This window comes from Triticum aestivum, chromosome 3A (genome assembly GCF_018294505.1).
Source record: "Triticum aestivum cultivar Chinese Spring chromosome 3A, IWGSC CS RefSeq v2.1, whole genome shotgun sequence".
NCBI classification, from domain to species: domain Eukaryota; kingdom Viridiplantae; phylum Streptophyta; class Magnoliopsida; order Poales; family Poaceae; genus Triticum; species Triticum aestivum.
In genome coordinates, this window is record NC_057800.1 from 6,791,191 (window position 1) to 6,805,619 (window position 14,429).

Below are 14,429 nucleotides of genomic sequence, written 5' to 3' on the forward strand. Positions count from 1 at the left end.
TCCCTCGATTACCTTATTTTGGGTTCTCATAGCCGCCCAGGCTCCAGCCTCATCACACCAAAGATCCACCAATGCCGCCCAGGACTCGTCTTTTCCATAACACCAATTTGGACACACCTACATAATAAAAGCATAATGGCATGTAGGTGTGTCCAAATTGGTGTTATGGAAGCATAAAGCATAATGTACCACAAGGTAATGAAAGCATAATGAAAAATCTTTTATACTTACCGCCAAGAACTCGGGCCTCTCCAAGGTAATGCCCATCCTCCACGCTTCTTCCTTGGTCATCTTCACACCAAGATAGTCGTGGTAGTATGTGGAGATGGCCACATAGCGCACCTCGTACTGCATCTGGCGGGCCTTCTTCTTGCATTGGCGCAGCACGATCTGGTCCGCTCTAGCCCTGTGCTCCGGAAGAACTCGATAGAATTTCTACAATCATGCATGAAACAAGAATGGGAGAAGCCATGAGTTAAATCATTCATGAAACTAGAATGGACTTGTGCTTCTGAAGAGAACTCACCCAGAAAGTAGTGATCACGGCCTTGGCATGGGTCTCATGGTCCGCGTGGCGGGCCGCTTCCCAGTGGTCCCAGCTCGTGGCCAAAACCCGACGGTCCGGCTGCCTGACTGGATCAGGACAGTACAACCTCGGCCAATATAACTTCAGCAAGACGGCGATGAGGCCGTTGGGAATACGGACCCCTTTAGAATATATCCAGTTGCTGCAAAAGAATGAACTATTAGCATGTGACAAGAAAAATAAATAACAACCGGAATAAGCATGTGACAAGCAACATAATGAACCACTTACTCTTTTCCCGTGGGCTCAATGAGCCACTTCTGCTCCTTAGTAGCAGGAACCTGCTTTGGTAGCTTTGCGTTGCCACGCAGCCACCCCTTCGTGTCAACCCCCTTCCCGTCACCACCATCATCCCCGCCACCACCCTCCTCCTCGCTTGCCTCCCCCTCCCCAACCTCCGCCCCAACCTCCTCCTCCTCCTCCTCGCCCGCCTCCTCCTCCACCACCTCCTCCTCCTCCTCCTCCTCCCTAGAGTGTACCTCACTAGAGGAGGGTACCTCACTAGAGGAGGGTACCTCACTAGAGGAGGGCCTCGAAGACAACACCCCTAAGTCGGTGAGGGTGCGCTGTTTCTGGCCGCGACCCCCTGTAGTGGCTCTCCCCCCAGCACCTCGTCCTCTAGAGGCTCTCCCCCCGCCCCCTCCTCCTCTAGGGGCACCTCTCCCTCGACCTCCCCGTGAGGAGTCATCGTCAAGTAGCCGAGGGGGAGGATTACGTGCTCGACCCATATGAATCATCACTGTTGTAACCTCTTTCTCGGTCCGTCTCATCATCACTATCAATCATATCATCTTTGTTGTCCGACAGAGGTGGAGGCTCTTCCTCGTCATCAGCGTCTTCGTTTAACTTTTCTAGCATAAGTATGTCATTTTCATTGACAATGGTCTCACCATCATTCCGTGCATCGTCGACGTTTGGGTCCACATCATCATCACCCAATGGTCTAGCGTCATCGTTTCTAACCACATCATCATCATCATCATCATCAGGTTGCTCTTGATAGAACACTCCCTCATATGTCATGGGGTTAATGTTGCAGTAATCGTCTTCATTCGGGTCTGGTAGCTTACCATGTGGCGACACCTTGAACACAACTTCCCAACCCTTTAGATACACTTTCTGGCATGGGTAAGGCAGATAATATACTTGTGTAGCTTGGGTAGCCGCAATGAAGAGATCGGCTCCGGCATAGATGGTTGATGGTTTAAGTTCGACCAAACCAATGGAAGGCGTATGTTGTACCCCCTCCCGCAGATCGAACCATCGGCATTTGAACACAGGCAGACTTAGGGTCTCACGCCCCTGGCGGAATTTAACCTCGTATATATTTTGTACCCTTCCGTAGTAGTCTACTTCATTTTGACCGGGGGTGTACACTCCAGTATTTATAGTTTTGGGATCGGGGCGGCTGTTTTGGTGCTCCTCTGTATGGAAGCGATACCCATTCACATCATACTTTTTACATGTCATGACGGCAGGGTCAAAACCCATGGAAACCCATCTCAATTCATCATCCATAGATATGTTTGGATCTTTTCCCTAAAAGTATAATGGAAATTGTTGCGTGCATTAGTTCGGTTAACTAATAAATGTTGAAGTAGGTATTTAATAGGGGAGTGTGGAAAATTACTTTGTCCATGAACCAAGCAACAAAATTTTTACGTCCAGGGTTTCCATGACGGAGAAGAGTAAGTGCCTCCGCCTCAGTAGGAGGATTCACTCCCATCCATTCCTCTTGAACGAAATCACTAAAAAAAGATAAGCGGTGTTAGACCGGGACTAAGTGAACATGAAACATGATGATGTGGATGACATAAAGGAATGGTGTAGTGGTATTACCTCATCCACACTTCCTCAACTTCCTTGATGTTGTGCAAGATATAGAACATGAGGTCCTCCCACTCTTGTCGTGGCATGTTATAAGATTTCGAGGCCCCAGCCCTCCCACCTTGCACGTTGAATAGATCGAGTCTGGGTTGATACTTGGGCTCTTCTATATTGTATCGAGGCACCTTGTTATGCAGATGGGGAACGTGGTCTGGATAGTATGATGTCCTGAGGTCTGACACCTCCTCTAGGATAACTGCCTCAGCTATGGAAGCTTCAATCTTAGCTTTGTTTCCACATTTCCGTCGGAGATGCTTATTCTGCCTCTCAGGGCCATACTGCCAGCGATTTTGCACAGGGCCCCCCAACAATACCTCGTTCGCGAGGTGCAGAATGAGATGTGTCATCGGAGTAAAGAAGCCTGGCGGAAAGATCTTCTCTAGCTTGACTATCAACTCCGGTGCCTTCTTATGCAATTTTTCAATCACCTCTTTACTTACTTCTTTAGCACAGAGCGTGCGGAAGAAATGGCTAAGCTCGGCAAGCACTCGCCAGACATGCTCGGGGACATAGCCTCGAACCATCACCGGCATTATCCGCTCAATCCATACATGGTAGTCATGACTCTTCAGGCCGGTCACTTTGCCCGTTGAAAGATTGACTCCCTTACTTATATTCGATGCATAACCATCGGTGAACTTCAAAATTTGTTTCAACCAGATAAGTACTTTTTTCTGGCGGTTTAAGGACAAAGTCAGCATCTGGCTTGAACCAGTTTTTTCGACCGCTTGTGGGAGGCTTCATGTTCAGGCGTGGTCTATCACAAATTCTCTGTTGATCGGCTCTAGCTTTTACGTTATCCTTCGTATTATCAGGAATGTTGAGGATCGTGTGGAAAAGGGACTCTGCCACATTCTTTTCGGTGTGCATCACATCAATATTGTAAGGAAGTTTGAGGTCCTTGAAATAGGGAAGCTGCGAGAAGGGGGTAATGTGCGTCCAGTTGTGCGTCTCACCATATCCCTCGAAGCCTTTGGCTTTGGCTTTGCCTTTGCCTTTGACTTTAGGCTTGAGAGCTTTTAGCTGAGCAAGAACATCTGCCCCCGAAAATGTTGGAATCTCGGTTACTTCATGAACAACCCGGCCTTTCGTGAAGTTCTTCTTGTCTTCCCTGTCTGGATGGTCTGGAGGGAGGAACTGTCGATGCAGGTCAAAGGCTACATACTTGCCACCCTTACTCAGCCAAATCATTCGCAGAGCCTGCATGCACACTGGGCATGGCATCTTACCACTTGTACACCATCCTCAGAATAGAGCATAGCCGGGAAAGTCATGCATGCAATAGTGCAACCAAACTTTCATCAAGAAATTTCTCTGCAGATCCCGGTCGTATGTCAACCTCGGAAAGTACCAAGAATGGTGCAAAGCATCCACAAGCGGCTGCATAAACACACCCAATTGCTTCCCCGGGTAGTCAGGCCCCGGAATGATGAGCGACAAGAACATGGTCTTCCATTGCATTAGGGCACCGGGAGGAAGATTGAGCGGAATTACAAACACATGCCAGCAGCTGTATGGATTGGACGACATACCATATGGATTCAACCCATCACCTGATATGGCTATTCTGACATTCCCAGCCTCGGCTGCTTCCTCAGGGTATTCTTCATCGAATGACTTCCATGCTTCCCCTCCCGATGGACGTATGATTTTTTTTGGATTGTACCTTATACCTTCCTTGTGCCACTTCATCATTTTGGCAGACTCCTTCGTGATGAAAAGGCGCTGCAGTCTTTTTATAAAATCAAGATACCGAAGAACCTTAACGGGGATGGTTAGCTGCTTTTTCTCACCATCCTCACCGACCACCTCAATGTACCGAGACGAACTGCACTTCCTACAGTACTTGTCATCCGCATACTCGTGCCTAAACAAAAGGCAATTCTTCGGGCAAACATCTATTTTCTCATAATCCATAGAGAGTGCCTTCATGATTTTCTTTGTATCGTACATGCTTTTCGGCAGTTCATGACCCTCAGGGAGGCTGTTAGCCCATACTCCCAGGAATGCTTCGAAGCATTTCTGGCTACAGCTGTACTCAGCCTTGACTGCAATCAGTTGCGAGATGGCATCCAGCTGAGATATTTTCGCACCCGCATAAAGAGGTTTCTTCGACGAGGCCAAGACCTCCAAGAAGGCCTTTGCGGTTGCCTCCGGCTCCTCCGGTTCATTCTCTGAAGGTGTCGCATTTGCCGTTTCTGCAACAATGACATCATCTAGCATGTCCCTGACCCCGTCGTCCTCATATCCATCGATGCGTTGTCGCATCACCTCCTCTCTACCACGGTCCTGCTCGGCTATGTTTATCGGCGGCATGTCAAAGTTTGGCATATATCCGTACGTGCGAAGGTGCTCACTCATGTCCGTCTGATTTCTACGGTGACGTCTGGCACATCTCGCACAGGGGCATGGTGGGATAATTCTCATTGGGCGACGGAATATCTCCTTCAAATAGACATCAGTTTTCGCAATCCACTCTGATGTTACTCGATTCCGACCGATAAAACCACTGTACATCCACTGATTATCTGCCATCCTCCGCTTTTTTGCAACCCACACAACATAATTAAGGACTCACTTAAATTAATCACATCAAATTTTCAGTTTCTACCGCGTTTAATCCACCTACATCTCTAATAGGTAAAGATGGGTCCTAATCCCACCTGAGGATGTGTAGATTGAGTACGTTCTCCATTCTACCCCGTTCCGAGACAAAATTTCGGCAGCACCTCCCCGCTGTTCTCCAGATACACGTCTCGGCAAATTGCCGAGAGAATGTGCTCCAGAGAACAATGGGGAGGCGCCGCCAAAATCCTGTCTCGAAACGGGGTAGAACATGGAGAACATACCCAATCTACACATCTTCGGGCTGTCCGTGGAAAATGCTGGACAATCCGAAAGAGCTGCGGTGATAAATATGCAATTGAATGCATATTTATCGATGCAAACCTTTCGGACGGGAGACGCCTAGGGTACGCCAGTTGACTTGAAAATGAAATCTAGTGACATGATTAAAAGAGCGTAGGAGGTGTAGGTGGATTCGTAGCTCACCCTCGGCTGTAGAGGAAGTAGTCGAACAGAGGAGGGACGATCCTTGACCAACAACTCCGATGACGATCACTCCACTTGTCAAAAACTCAGTTTGGCCATAGAGTACTTTAAAGCAATCTTGGGACAGCCTGCCCCCTCCTTGAACACAGTGGATGTGCACTCCCTATACACTCCGCTTGATTTATCTACCCTGACGGCACAGTTTTCCTGGGCTGAAATCGTGCAAGCCATTAGTGGCTCACCCAATAACAGAAGCCCGGGACCTGACGGTTTCACCAACGAGTTTTACAAGACTTTCAAGCTGCTGCTAAAGGATGACCTGTTCCATTTTTTTAGGATTTCCACAAAACTGAAGTTGATATTGCTGGTATTTACTCTGCTCTCATCACCCTGCTACCCAAAAAGGATACGCCCTTGGAGATGTGGGATTTCAGACCTATTTCTCTCGTACACAGTATACCCAAGCTGGTTTCTAAGGTTCTGGCAGGCAGACTGAAAACTTGGATCCCTCTCTTGATTCACTCCCTCCAGTCTGGCTTCTTGCGGAGCAGATCGATCATAGAAAATTTTACCCTGGCTGCCGAAATGATCCAATATGCATACAAACGGAAATTGCCGGTCATTGCTCTGAAGTTGGACTTCCATAAAGCTTTTGACAGTGTCAGTTGGTCCTGTTTACACAAAGTACTTGAAGCCAGAGGTTTTCCTCAGTTGTGGATTAGTTGGATTCATACGCTTTTGTCAACTGGCAGCTCTAAAGTCCTTCTTAATGGCGAGATGGATGCTCCCATCCGGGCTAAGCGAGGGTTTCGGCAAGGCGACTCCTTATCCCCTTACCTCTTCATTATTGTTACAGACGTACTGCAGAGAATGTGCTGCCATTTGTTCCAGGATGGCTCCCTGGTTCACCCACTCGGTTCGGACAGTTTCTTCCCGGTTCTGCAATACGCGGATGACACGCTGATCCTTTTTCAAGGCACTACGCAGCAGGCTGCAGTTGTTAAGTCAGCCCTCACAGCTTTCTGTGCGTTTTCTGGGCTCACCATAAATTTCCACAAGAGCACTCTCGTACCTGTTGCTGTGGACTCCAGCACCGCTTCGGCCATTGCCCAGATCCTAGGCTGCCCCGTTTCATCCTTTCCATGCAACTACCTGGGTCTGCCTCTCTCTCTGCACAAAATTACGCACGGTATGTTACTGCCTATTATACACAAGGTTGACCGTCGTCTTTTAGGCTGGTTAGCTACCTTCTTATCCTTAGGGGGTAGACTGACTCTCATCAACTTAGTTCTCACTGGTATACCAAGCTACTTCATGTCATGCTTTGCTTGGCCCAAGGAGTCTCTGGGGAAATTAGAAAGTCTCTTACGTGCTTTCTTCTGGCAAGGCAAGAACAAAGTCAAGGGTGGCCAATGCCTAGTGGCTTGGGATACAGTATCGTTGCCTCGTATCAATGGAGGGTTGGGAATCCGTCAGCTGCAAGCTCACAATCAAGCTATGATGTGCAAGTTTGTCTCCAAAGTTCTACAAGGTTCAGACATACCATGTTATAACTGGTTTGCCACACATTACTGTCGGGCTGTTCTTCCACAACGTGCTAGTAGCAGAGACACTACCATCTGGAAAGGGTTCAGAGATCTCGTTCCTATGGTCATCAACTCCTCTAAATGTGTTCTGGGATCTGGGCTTTTGATTTCCTTCTGGAAGGACCAATGGCTAGAAGTGGGCCGTTTATGCCAGCTCTTCCCGACGTTGTATTCCTTCGCGGCACAGCCAGCTTGCTCAGTACAATCACAGCATTCTAATGGTTCATGGGCTATTCAGCTCCACCCTAATCTCTCACAAACAGCCTCAACTGAGCTAGCTGCCCTGCAGGTTTTGTTGATGGGCATTGCTCCAAACTTACTGCATGAGGACAAACGGTCTGCTTCTGTGAGCTCAGGACAGCTTTGCACTGGATACTTCTACAGGCTACTCACCTTCCTAGGGGTTTTGACAACCTTTCACACTTGGGTTTGGGATGTGGTGATCCCCCTCAAACACAGAATCTTCCTAAGGCTTGCTTTCCGTGGCCGCCTAAACACTAAGGATAACATGGTAAAGAAAGGCTGGTCGGAGGCTGCCCCGTTTGCACATTGTGACAGTTGCCCCGCTGTTGAGTCAATCGATCACTTACTACTATGTTGTGCACCTGCCAGCGTTCTTTGGGGCAAGATGGAGCTGGACGTTCTGGCTTGCTCGGCTACTAATGTTCTTTCTTTTGTGGAGCAAGCACAACACCAGATCAGTTTCAGGCACAAATGGAATGTGGCTTTCGCGGCTTGTGCTATTGCCTTGTGGCATGCTAGGAATGACAGAGTCTTCAACTCCAAAATCTGGTCTGTAACATATACATGCCTTTATGCAGCAGACATGCTCCGTCTTTGGAGTTTCAGAACTCCAAATCAGCGCACCAGGGAGGTTCTCCAGGTTTGGAGACAAAAGCTGCTGCATAGTGTGTAGACGAATGATGTAATCCTTCTCCCCTCCCTTCCCCTTCCTCTTCCTCTTCCTTCCTCTTTTCTTCTTTCAGCCTGCTTGTATGTTGCACCTTGGTGCACCAAACAAGCTGTACTTGTACTGATACTTGTTACTTCATCAGGCTCTGGCCTGTTTTGAAATATAAGGTCGGCAGCCTGCTACCTTCTTTGTTTCATTTTGTTCCAAACAGTGATTTCACTTTTTTGACTCATCATTTTGTGTTGTTCAACTGTCTTGGATTGGCTTGCTTCTAATCGATACCTTAATAAACACACCAGCTACAACGCTTTCAGATACAGTATGTGAGACCAACTGATTTTACTTTTTTCATTTGTTGGAGACGTACTTTAAGGCTAGAGGGACATCAAGCTCGGAGACAGCAACTCTTATGCTTGAAGTGTATGGAGGCTGCCTTTGTAGGACAAAACTACCGTGGATGCTTTTATTAAACGAGATGATACCCCGCACGTTGTTGCGGGAATATTTGCAATACATTTCGATGATATGTGATTTCTATGGAACGTGAATAGTGATACTACAAAAACTAAAATTGCAAATCCATATGCTTTATTGTGTTTGATTAATGTATTGTAAAATATCTAATATATGTTTGCATGTTGAGGTGGACATTTTCATGTGCATGAATGCATGTTGTGATGGGCCTTTTGCCATGCATGTTGCTTGATGATGTGACATACTTGCATGTTGAGAGAAATATGTTAGTGGGGGCTAGCTATTTAGATATAGAAGATTAGGCCATGTTGACATCGTAGCCCTTTTAGTTTCAATTGCATTTTAAAAGTCCTTATCTCATTTTAGTATATAATTTCAAAGTTTTTTTATCTCTACTGTGAGTCTTGAAAACGTGTTCATTTAGTAGGAGGATGAGTCCATGCGGGGATAATACTTTTTCACCGGTTGCAACGCACGGGCATATTTTAATTGTTGTAATCTATCCCTATAATAATAAAGCACGGATTGACTCCGTGGGTTCACCGTCACAATACGCTTCTTTCCGTGAATTTACGCTTTCAGTTTTTTCACCTATATTATTTTCTACATCCGAGGTGGTACTATCCACCATCGCAAACTTCGTGGCTGGCCTCCTTATCTTCGTTTCATACGTCGTGTGCTTGGTTTCCGGAAATCAATCGCTACGTATGGGCCGGCCCAGTTAATTAGGAGCCACGGCTGATCGCATGACTAAGCAGCCAGCGACGCACGGCTGATCATATGTAATATACGTGGCATAGGGGTGCCCTGATCGTATGTAATATACAATGCACCAAGCCAAGCACACGACGGCTGGGCCGTCGGCATAGGTGCCCACGTGTCAGTTACTGGGATCTCTGCTTGAAGGACTATGCCGACGGCCTGGCCGTCGACTTAGTTTCAAACTATGACGACGGGCCAGCCGTCGGCATAGCCCTGGTCCACGAGAAGCGGCTGGTCGCCACGTGGCACCCCTATGCCGACGGTCTAGCCGTCGGCACAGTTTTTGACTAAGCCGACGGCGACGCCGTCGGCATAGGTGCTCATGTGTCAGCTACTGGGAGCTCACGCTAGCCCTATGCCGACGGCCTAGCCGTCGGCATAGTTTGCTTTTGCTTTTTTTTCTTTTTTCTGTTTGTTTTCAAATCAATTCAATTCAAATAGCAGCACATATCAGCAGATATATATATGATGGGATAGACATATAAAACACAACAGGATATCATCCGACACCATCACAACAATATATGCATAAGCATCATCACACACAAGTCTCTAAATGAACATCATCACAACCAACATAAGCATAAGCATATAGAGAAGCACACAAGTCATCTAAATGATCATCACCACACACAAGTCATCTCAAGCATCATCACCACACAAGGATCATCAAGCACCGCGGAGGTCGTCACCGCCAAGACGGCCAAAGCCCAGGTCGTCACTGCTAGCGGCAGCGCTACCGCCTCTGCCCCCACCTCCTCCTCCACCTCCGTGGACCGGAGTGGTCGGGCTCCGTGTCTCCAGAGTGCTGCGAAGACCACCGCCAACGGTAGATCCACCTGTTCCCTGCATGTTGAAAAGACATATGCACGGGATCTATGACTGTGTTGAAAGGCATGGCATGCTTTGGGTGAATAGATTGTGGATGAACTAACCGGCGAGGGGCCAGCGTTCTGTGCCACAAACTCCTCAAAGCTCATCAGCACTGGTTGTGCTGGAGGGCATTGTGCTGGAGGGACTATGTACTGGTCACTGGCTGGCTCGTGCGCTGGCTCAGGCTCGGGTCGATCCGACGAAGCTGTGTGTAGGAGATACTAGGAGTGATCACAGCATCGAGAACTGCGTCCCGACCGTGCTCCTTGGGCCCCATCCTCACCACCGCCATGTCGTCCAGAGGCGCCGCAATGGGGTCAGGTGTGTCAGGATGTAACTCCAGATACGCTTCGGAGTAGGCCTTCTTCCTCCCTGCGGTCTTCTTGCCATAGTACTTGGGCTCGCCAGGCTTGGGATCCTTTCGCGTATGGGCGATCTCCCACGCCTGCATGTGTGAGAGCGGCCGCTTCAGTTTCTCCTCCTGCACCACCAAACAGAGGTTAGTCATACATAAGAAAGTGATGGTAAATAGAAGAAGAAGAATGTTTAATGGGGTTAGTCATACATTAACTGCCTTGTGGAGATAGTGGTTTCGGTTTCCCTGAGCATGTACTCCCTCCGTCCCTCGATTAGCCTTATTTTGGGTTCTCATAGCCGCCCAGGCTCCAGCCTCATCACACCAAAGATCCACCAATGCCGCCCAGGACTCGTCTTTTCCATAACACCAATTTGGACACACCTACATAATAAAAGCATAATGGCATGTAGGTGTGTCCAAATTGGTGTTATGGAAGCATAAAGCATAATGTACCACAAGGTAATGAAAGCATAATGAAAAATCTTTTATACTTACTGCCAAGAACTCGGGCCTCTCCAAGGTAATGCCCATCCTCCGCGCTTCTTCCTTGGTCATCTTCACACCAAGATAGTCGTGGTAGTATGTGGAGATAGCCACATAGCGCACCTCGTACTGCATCTGGCGGGCCTTCTTCTTGCATTGGCGCAGCACGATCTGGTCCGCTCTAGCCCTGTGCTCTGGAAGAACTCGATAGAATTTCTACAATCATGCATGAAACAAGAATGGGAGAAGCCATGAGTTAAATCATTCATGAAACTAGAATGGACTTGTGCTTCTGAAGAGAACTCACCCAGAAAGTAGTGATCACGGCCTTGGCATGGGTCTCATGGTCCGCGTGGCGGGCCGCTTCCCAGTGGTCCCAGCTCGTGGCCAAAACCCGACGGTTCGGCTGCCTGACTGGATCAGGATAGTACAACCTCGGCCAATATAACTTCAGCAAGACGGTGATGAGGCCGTTGGGAATACAGACCCCTTTAGAATATATCCAGTTGCTGCAAAAGAATGAACTATTAGCATGTGACAAGAAAAATAAATAACAACCGGAATAAGCATGTGACAAGCAACATAATGAACCACTTACTCTTTTCCCGTGGGCTCAATGAGCCACTTCTGCTCCTTAGTAGCAGGAACCTGCTTTGGTAGCTTTGCGTTGCCACGCAGCCACCCCTTCGTGTCAACCCCCTTCCCGTCACCACCATCATCCCCGCCACCACCCTCCTCCTCGCCTGCCTCCCCCTCCCCAACCTCCGCCCCAACCTCCTCCTCCTCCTCCTCGCCCGCCTCCTCCTCCACCACCTCCTCCTCCTCCTCCTCCTCCCTAGAGTGTACCTCACTAGAGGAGGGTACCTCACTAGAGGAGGGTACCTCACTAGAGGAGGGCCTCGAAGACAACACCCCTAAGTCGGTGAGGGTGCGCTGTTTCTGGCCGCGACCCCCTGTAGTGGCTCTCCCCCCAGCACCTCGTCCTCTAGAGGCTCTCCCCCCGCCCCCTCCTCCTCTAGGGGCACCTCTCCCTCGACCTCCCCGTGAGGAGTCATCGTCAAGTAGCCGAGGGGGAGGATTACGTGCTCGACCCATATGAATCATCACTGTTGTAACCTCTTTCTCGGTGCTCGACCCAGAGGTGGAGGCTCTTCCTCGTCATCAGCGTCTTCGTTTAACTTTTCTAGCATAAGTATGTCATTTTCATTGACAATGGTCTCACCATCATTCCGTGCATCGTCGACGTTTGGGTCCACATCATCATCACCCAATGGTCTAGCGTCATCGTTTCTAACCACATCATCATCATCATCATCATCAGGTTGCTCTTGATAGAACACTCCCTCGTATGTCATGGGGTTAATGTTGCAGTAATCGTCTTCATTCGGGTCTGGTAGCTTACCATGTGGAGACACCTTGAACACAACTTCCCAACCCTTTAGATACACTTTCTGGCATGGGTAAGGCAGATAATATACTTGTGTAGCTTGGGTAGCCGCAATGAAGAGATCGGCTCCGGCATAGACGGTTGATGGTTTAACTTCAACCAAACCAATGGAAGCCGTATGTTTTACCCCCTCCCGCAGATCGAACCATCGGCATTTGAACACATGCAGACTTAGGGTCTCACGCCCCTGGCGGAATTTAACCTCGTATATATTTTGTACCCTTCCGTAGTAGTCTACTTCATTTTGACCGGGGGTGTACACTCCAGTATTTATAGTTTTGGGATCGGGGCGGCTGTTTTGGTGCTCCTCTGTATGGAAGCGATACCCATTCACATCATACTTTTTACATGTCATGACGGCAGGGTCAAAACCCATGGAAACCCATCTCAATTCATCATCCATAGATATGTTCGGATCTTTTCCCTAAAAGTATAATGGAAATTGTTGCATGCATTAGTTCGGTTAACTAATAAATGTTGAAGTAGGTATTTAATAGGGGAGTGTGGAAAATTACTTTGTCCATGAACCAAGCAACAAAATTTTTACGTCCAGGGTTTCCATGACGGAGAAGAGTAAGTGCCTCCGCCTCAGTAGGAGGATTCACTCCCGTCCATTCCTCTTGAATGAAATCACTAAAAAAAGATAAGCGGTGTTAGACCGGGACTAAGTGAACATGAAACATGATGATGTGGATGACATAAAGGAATGGTGTAGTGGAATTACCTCATCCACACTTCCTCAACTTCCTTGATGTTGTGCAAGATATAGAACATGAGGTCCTCCCACTCTTGTCGTGGAATGTTATAAGATTTCGAGGCCCCAGCCCTCCCACCTTGCGCGTTGAATAGATCGAGTCTGGGTTGATACTTGGGCTCTTCTATATTGTATCGAGGCACCTTGTTATGCAGATGGGGAACGTGGTCTGGATAGTATGATGTCCTGAGGTCTGACACCTCCTCTAGGATAACTGCCTCAGCTATGGAAGCTTCAATCTTAGCTTTGTTTCCACATTTCCGTCGGAGATGCTTATTCTGCCTCTCAGGGCCGTACTGCCAGCGATTTTGCACAGGGCCCCCCAACAATACCTCGTTCGCGAGGTGCAGAATGAGATGTGTCATCGGAGTAAAGAAGCCTGGCGGAAAGATCTTCTCTAGCTTGACTATCAACTCCGGTGCCTTCTTATGCAATTTTTCAATCACCTCTTTACTTACTTCTTTAGCACAGAGCGTGCGGAAGAAATGGCTAAGCTCGGCAAGCACTCGCCAGACATGCTCGGGGACATAGCCTCGAACCATCACCGGCATTATCCGCTCAATCCATACATGGTAGTCATGACTCTTCAGGCCGGTCACTTTGCCCGTTGAAAGATTGACTCCCTTACTTATATTCGATGCATAACCATCGGTGAACTTCAAAATTTGTTTCAACCAGATAAGTACTTTTTTCTGGCGGTTTAAGGACAAAGTCAGCATCTGGCTTGAACCAGTTTTTTCGACCGCTTGTGGGAGGCTTCATGTTCAGGCGTGGTCTATCACAAATTCTCTGTTGATCGGCTCTAGCTTTTACGTTATCCTTCGTATTATCAGGAATGTTGAGGATCGTGTGGAAAAGGGACTCTGCCACATTCTTTTCGGTGTGCATCACATCAATATTGTAAGGAAGTTTGAGGTCCTTGAAATAGGGAAGCTGCGAGAAGGGGGTAATGTGCGTCCAGTTGTGCGTCTCACCATATCCCTCGAAGCCTTTGGCTTTGGCTTTGCCTTTGCCTTTGACTTTAGGCTTGAGAGCTTTTAGCTGAGCAAGAACATCTGCCCCCGAAAATGTTGGAATCTCGGTTACTTCATGAACAACCCGGCCTTTCGTGAAGTTCTTCTTGTCTTCCCTGTCTGGATGGTCTGGAGGAGGAACTGTCGATGCAGGTCAAAGGCTACATACTTGCCACCCTTACTCAGCCAAATCATTCGCAGAGCCTGCATGCACACTGGGCATGGCATCTTACCACTTGTAC